The sequence below is a fragment of the Pinus tabuliformis genome, chromosome 6 (genome assembly GCF_031772625.1).
Source record: "Pinus tabuliformis cultivar Carrire ecotype Pingquan chromosome 6, CPIR1, whole genome shotgun sequence".
Classification (NCBI taxonomy): domain Eukaryota; kingdom Viridiplantae; phylum Streptophyta; class Pinopsida; order Pinales; family Pinaceae; genus Pinus; species Pinus tabuliformis.
In genome coordinates, this window is record NC_142292.1 from 1,388,766,095 (window position 1) to 1,388,773,080 (window position 6,986).

General features: G+C 33.2%; 1 pseudogene; it reads right to left on the reverse strand.

Moving 5' to 3' along the window:
* Nucleotides 1–778: 778 nt before the first annotated feature.
* Nucleotides 779–2,080, reverse strand: LOC149263812 (aspartic proteinase nepenthesin-1 pseudogene; annotated as a pseudogene).
* Nucleotides 2,081–6,986: the final 4,906 nt, after the last annotated feature.

The window sequence follows — 6,986 nt, forward strand, 5'->3', positions numbered from 1 at the left end:
ATTTATTAATTTTAATTTAATATCTAAAAAATAATAACTTTAAAAATAAATTATAATTTTTACTAACAAAAACTATGCCATATCATTTCAATTCAATTGTTTCATCTATTTATCAGTGTTATAATAATAAAGCTTATAATCACTAAACTGAAAAGAAAAAGGTGTTTATCATAATAAAATTAATAATCACTGAACTGAAAAAACGGACTAATCAAAATTATCCGGCTATGGAACCCATGCTTTATAAACTGTCGCACACTTTCTTGGTAGTGGAAGTTCACCATGTTCAATCCTTGATTGAACTAATTTATACTGTTACCAACAATTACAACATGGTTTAGACATTCACACAAAGCAGCTCAAAAGGATATAATGTTGCAATTCGAGTATAGTTTAATTATCCTTTAACCATTTAAGATCAATTTAATTAATAAGTTAAACCATTCACTTTATTCATGTTCATTGCATTTTGAAAACATTCCGTAATATACAATTGCATATGGATAACCAGTTTAAATATCTCATAGCTGCAATATTAAGTCAACTAATCTATGGCTAAAAAAGGGTTATATTAAATAATTGATTTCACACATTCATTTTATCAATTTAATGGCTAACATGATAATCATAAATAATCGTTATTATTATAATAAAAACTTCCAATATCATTTCAATTCAATTGTTTCATTTATTTATCAGTGATTATAATAATAAAACTAGTAATCACTAGACTAAAAAATAAAGCTGATCAAAATCATGCAGCTATGGATGCCATGCTTTATAAACTGTCGCAAATGGCAGGCTCGAAGGAAAGGCGGTTATTTTCTAGATCGTAGAGTATATGGAAGTTCTGTTGTTGAACATTGCCAAATATAGAATACTCAGAGTTTGACAACATTGCCAGGCACAGTAAACCGTTGCTGTCCTTAATAATGTAGTTGTCTTTGGTCAAAGGGTAATCAGCTCCACTGAAATGAAACGTAATAGTGGGAAAATCTGGCAGTGCTCCCGTTGATGGCGGAACAAAGCAGAGATCTAAATCTCCATTATCAGCTGTGGGAAGATTAATTAATGAAATCAATTCTTTTCTCAGCGGAGTATAGGCATTTGCATCAAGAAGTGTTATAGTCGTTCCAGAGTCGACGATGATGCCCTGACTTCCATCAGCTTGAATGTCGAACGTGCCGTTGGGAATGTTCAGCGAAGTATTTGCCACGCTTATGCCTTCTAAGGCAACAGAATAGAAGCTCGGATTGATGCTGCTATTGATAAGGGGAGTCGAACTGGCATTGCTGCTCAATGTCGCATCATTTCCAAACATGAGAGGGCTCGATTTTGACTGAGAATCATTAATTGACAGTAGACAGTAAGAAAACCTCTTGGGTATTGATGAAGCGAGCTGTGAAATTAACGACACGGGGCCTCGTCCCAAGCCCACAATCCCATCTGCGCCATCGCTGAAGTCGCCTTCACTGCTCGTACTGCATCCAAAGGCAATATGTGGGACTGATTGATTCTCTCCAGATTTGGAAGCAAATGTTAAGGTCTCGTATGAGAGAATCCCTGATGTCGTTGACAGATCCCCATATTCGACCTGGTATCCACAGCCTCCATCTACTGAGCAAGTGAAATAAGTTGGATCCGACTTGCAAAGCGGGTCTTGGCATGGAAGCTTGCTGTATGAGGAAGACTGATTAGGGTTGAATATTGGATGGGACTGTTTATAGCAATCATCGCAGGGCTGGCACTGCGTCCATATCAGGTCGCTTCCAGTATCAAGAATCAAATCATAGTTTAAAGCTGGCGTACCAATTGCTAGTTGCAAGAGGAATTCTCCTTTCCCTGCGATTACAGACGCTCCAACCGCTTTCTGCGCCAATTGCTTGCTTCGATAGATTGCCCTTTGCATGCGCTCAGCGTCACTGATATTCTCTGGACTAAATGGGGACATCAGCGAATCTATATGCACCAGATCTGCTCTGAATCCTAACTGCTCTGTGTCAGCTAGTTTTCTTCCATCAACATAAAATGTCGCTGACACAAAAAGCAATAACATGGCCATGGACAGAGCAGGCCCCATGCCAATGTGAACTCTAAATTTTCCTTCCATGGATTTTAGCTATTCATATACTTTGGAATTGAAACAGTACAGTGCTGGAGAAGAAGCATACGAGTAACATATATAAAATCTTAGAGCGCCATAGAAAGAAACAGCAAATACTGTTTGTTTTTGTATGTGTTTTCATCGATGGCATAGTAAATTGCTTGGCAAACGGCAAACACATTTTACTTTATGCGTTTTAAACTTTAATTGCTTTTATAGCCATTTTCATAGTTTATATGCTTTACTTTATGCGTTTTAAACTTTAATTGCTTTTATAGCCATTTTCATAGTTTATATGCTAAATCCATACTACACAGCAAACACCGTTTGCATTTTCTGGGAATTTTCATAGCTTATTTCTATAATTAAAAGTTTTGGTGTGAAAATCAGTTGTTGCCATTTTTGTAGTTTACACCATGTTTAATTTTTTCTCCTTGTCCTTATTTCAATTTGGATAACGATGGCAGACTTTTTAACATCCTAAAAATTTGATGAATATAAAAGAAAGTGAAACATTTAAGTTAATTGTTTAACATTATTATAACGATATGGTATTAAGCATTGAGTTTTGTTTTGATGGATATTAGTTTGGTTTTTACCAAAAAAAAATTGTTGCTTATCCATACTTTAATATTGGAAACTTATTTTTTGTTATTCTTTATTATTATTTAAATTTATTTATTTGTAAAATGATCGGTTGGGGTTTTATTATGGGCTGTTTATTAATTTCCATTTCTATTAGTTATTAATTTTTAGTTTTTAGTTTTATTTCTTTTTATTTTTTTCTATTACTTCTTTTTTCATGAATGATAGTTCTTTTTTGATTTTTTTGTTTTGATTTGTTTTTTTTTTTTTTTTTTCCAATTTTTTTTTTTCAAGAATACTTATTATTATATTAAAAATATATTTTAATAAATGTAATTATAAAAAATTATATATATTAATAAAAAATAAAACACACATACATATATATACTAGCCTAGATCCATCTTAAAACCGGATTTATTAAGCATAGAGAGGGATAAAATCTCTCGAGGTGCAAACCTATTTTTTGCACCTCGAGAGATTTGATCCTCTTAGCGCTTGATAGATTGGGTGTGGGGTGATACAAAATTTGGTGAACATCTAATTATTATGATCATATTAAATACGATAAATGTGTCTAAGACTAATTATTTTGATAATTTTAAATATGCTGAATATGTCTAAGATTAATTTGATCAATTTAATTTAAAATTTGCTTAGTTACCTCAGTTTGTTGAGATGACAAAGTTTGTTAGTAACTTGAATGATGAAAAATGATGAAATACAAATTTTGAGTGCAAAGTGTCAATGTAACAATTTTCATAGATAGAAAAGGTGAATACTAAGAAGAAAGTCAATTACAAACAATCAATCTGAAATTGTTTTCTTCTTCTAGTGTTCATATTTTCACACTTCAACCTGAAACTATTTTCTTTAACTGTACCTATTGTCACGCTTATTATTTTTTCCATTTTCTCATATCTATCATATGAAAGGAGTAGTTGGAATCATAGACCATTCAAATATTTAACTCGAACAACTATACTAAAAAATATTCTGCTGCTCTCCAATATTAATAGTAGTTTTCTCCAAAGTCAATCATTGTGACTTGTGGAGTGTTAAACCCCAAATAATTTTCAATGGTATTTATTTTCTATTATTGCGTTTGAATGCAAAGTAATTAACAATATTGAATGATGGAAAATGGGAATATAAGAATGTACCCAATTATAAATAGTTTATAGTTTCAAGAAGCAAACATTTGGGGTAAGCAAACGTTTTATTTAGGATGAAAATTCAAGTATTGTATTTATGGTTGAATAATTTTTATGTGCTTACATTGAGAGAGTGTGTGTGTGTTTTTGGGGTGAGAAGGAGAGGCAGGGGGAGATAGAGATATAGATGGGGTAGGGAGAGGGAGGTATATATATATATATATATATATATATATATATATATATATATATATATATATATATATATATATATATGGAGAGATAAATGTTAAAGAGAGAGAGAAGGGGAAGAGAGAGAGAGGGAGGGGAAAGGGAGGTAGGGAGAGAGAGCGAGATAGATATAGAGAGAGTTTGTGTATGTTCAGGGGCTGAGATAAAGAGATAGAGAAGGAGAGACAATGGGAGATTGAGATATAGATGGAGGAGGTAGAGATGTGCTTACACTGAAACCAATGCACACTATTAATCTAATTACTTTGAAATTAATGTACATCATACATATTGTTGCATCAAATCATAAATGAACATTTACACTAAAATCAATGCATCTAGTGCAAACAATCAACAATCAAATAGGATTAAAAATCAACATCTATACTGAAATCAATAGTGCAAGAAATTAAATAGGATTAGAAATCAATATCTACATTGAAACCAATGCATCTAATGCAGGAAATCAAATATGAGTAGAAATCGACATCTACATTGAAATCAATGCATTAGTGTAAGGTATTAAATATGATTGGAAATCGACGTTTACATTGAAATCAATGCATCTAGTGCAAGTGATTAAATAAGATTAGAAATCAATATCTACACTGAAACCAATGCATCATGTTCAAGCAATCAAATAGGAGTAGAAATCAATATCTACACTGAAACCAATGCATCTAATGCAAGTAATCAAATATCAGTAGAAATCAACATCTATGCTGAAATCAATACATCTAGTGTAAGGTATTAAATATGATTAGAAATCAACATCTACATTGAAACCAATGCATCTAGTGCAACTAATCACATAGGATTAAAAATCAATATCTACACTAAAACCAATACATAATGTGCAAGCAATCAAATAGGAGTAGAAATCAACATCGACTTTGAAATCAATGCATCTAGTGTAAGGTATTAAATAGAATTATAAATTGACATCTACATTGAAATCAGTGCATATAGTGCATGTGATCAAATAGGATTAGAAATCAACAACTACATTGAAATCAATACATCTATTTTAGTGAAAATCTAAAATATTCATGACTTTTTAGATATAGATTTTATGTCTGTATTTGTCTCTATGAGGCTCTTTCTTCTTCCTTCTCTCTCTACCTTCCCTTTTGTGTCTATCTACCTCCTCCTCTCCTTCTCTCTATTCCCCTCCCTCTCTCCCACATCTCACTCTATCTGCTTATCCCTAATTTTCTCTATCTTTTTCTTCTTTCCTCTCTCCCCATGCCATCTATATTTATACCTCCCTACATCTCTCCTTATTTGTATCTCTATCTTAACCCCTTAAACATATGTCACACACTCTCTCTCTCCCCATATCTATCTATCTATCTATTTATCCATCTATCTCTCCCTCATCCTTTCCATCTCTCTCTCCCTCCACCCTTGCCCCTCTTTCTCTCTTTCTCCCTCTACCCCTTCCATCTATATCTCTCTCCCATCTATCCCTCTTCCTCCCTCCCTCTCTTTGCCTATCTCTTCTACCCGCTCCCCCACCCCATCTATATCTCTATCTCCCATTGTCTCTCCTTCTAACCCCAAAAACATACACACTCCTTCTCCATATCTCTCTCTCTCTCTCTGACTCTCCATCTCCCCATTGCTACTCCCTTTCCACCTTTATCTCTCTATGTCTTTCTTCCCCTTTCAACTCCATCTCTTTCTCCCCCTCTCTCTCTCCTCTCCCTCAAGTCCTCTTTCTTTTTCCTTCCTCTCTCTCCCCTTCTCTCACCTCCATCCATCTCTCCCCCCATTATACACACACTCTCTCTCCACCCTCCAACTCTGTCACAATCTCCCTCCTTGTCTCCTTCTCTCTCTCCCCCTCTCTCCCGCCTCCATATCTATGTCTCCCTGTCTTTATCCTCTCCTTTTCTCTCTCATCCCTCATCTTCCCTCTTCCTCATTCCATCTCCATCTCTCCCTTGTCACTCCCTCCCTCTCCCCCTCCTCTCTCTCTTCATTTCTCTCTCTCACTATGTTTCTCACCTCTATCTTTGTCTCCAACACTCTATTCCCCGTTCCATCTCACTATCATTCTTAAATATCATCCCATTGTATTTTATTTAAGAAAGTATCTAAATTAATAAAAAACATAATTGGTTGTAAAATATTAAACCTATATTTTGGATTAACCATGTTAAATAAAATACAATAATAAAAAAAATTAAAAGAAGCATGCACTATATTTCCTCTATCATTGTTAATCACTTTGCTTTTTCACTTCGCTTAGATCCTTGGTTAAGATGAATTTATCCTAGTTCATTATATGTATATATAAGTATTTTCATTTTTTAATTTATTAAAACCTCGATTTAATCTCTATGGAAATATTGTTAATAGTTGTGAGGATGGAGGGTTTAAATATACGTCAAAAGTTATAAGTTATTGTTTTTGGGCATATGGTATTGATAAGCCATGGTATTGTGGCAGTTAAAAGCCTAGATCGATAACATAATGATCCAAAATCTAGATGGCCCATGGTATTAATGGCCCATGGTAGTAGCCCATGGTATTATAATTTTCTTCCCTCCTCTCCCTCTCTATCTTTCTCCTATGGGTATTGGCCCATGGTATTGTAAAAAAAAATTGTAAAAAAACTTACTTAGAAGTTAATAATATCCATGGTAAATATTCATGATTAAAAAAGTTGGATATAATATAATAAACTCTTTATGAAATATACTTAATTCTTAAATCTATTTTCAACCTATTAAATTAAAGTAATTGGAGTTTATAAATTTTTAGCTCTTAAATTCTTTTCATTAATGGGTTGGAATAATTTATAATTTGTTCACTTCTAACAAAAGAAAACTAGGTATTGTAAAAAAACTTACTTAGAAGTTAATAATATCCATAGTAAATATTCGTGATTAAAAAAATTGGATATA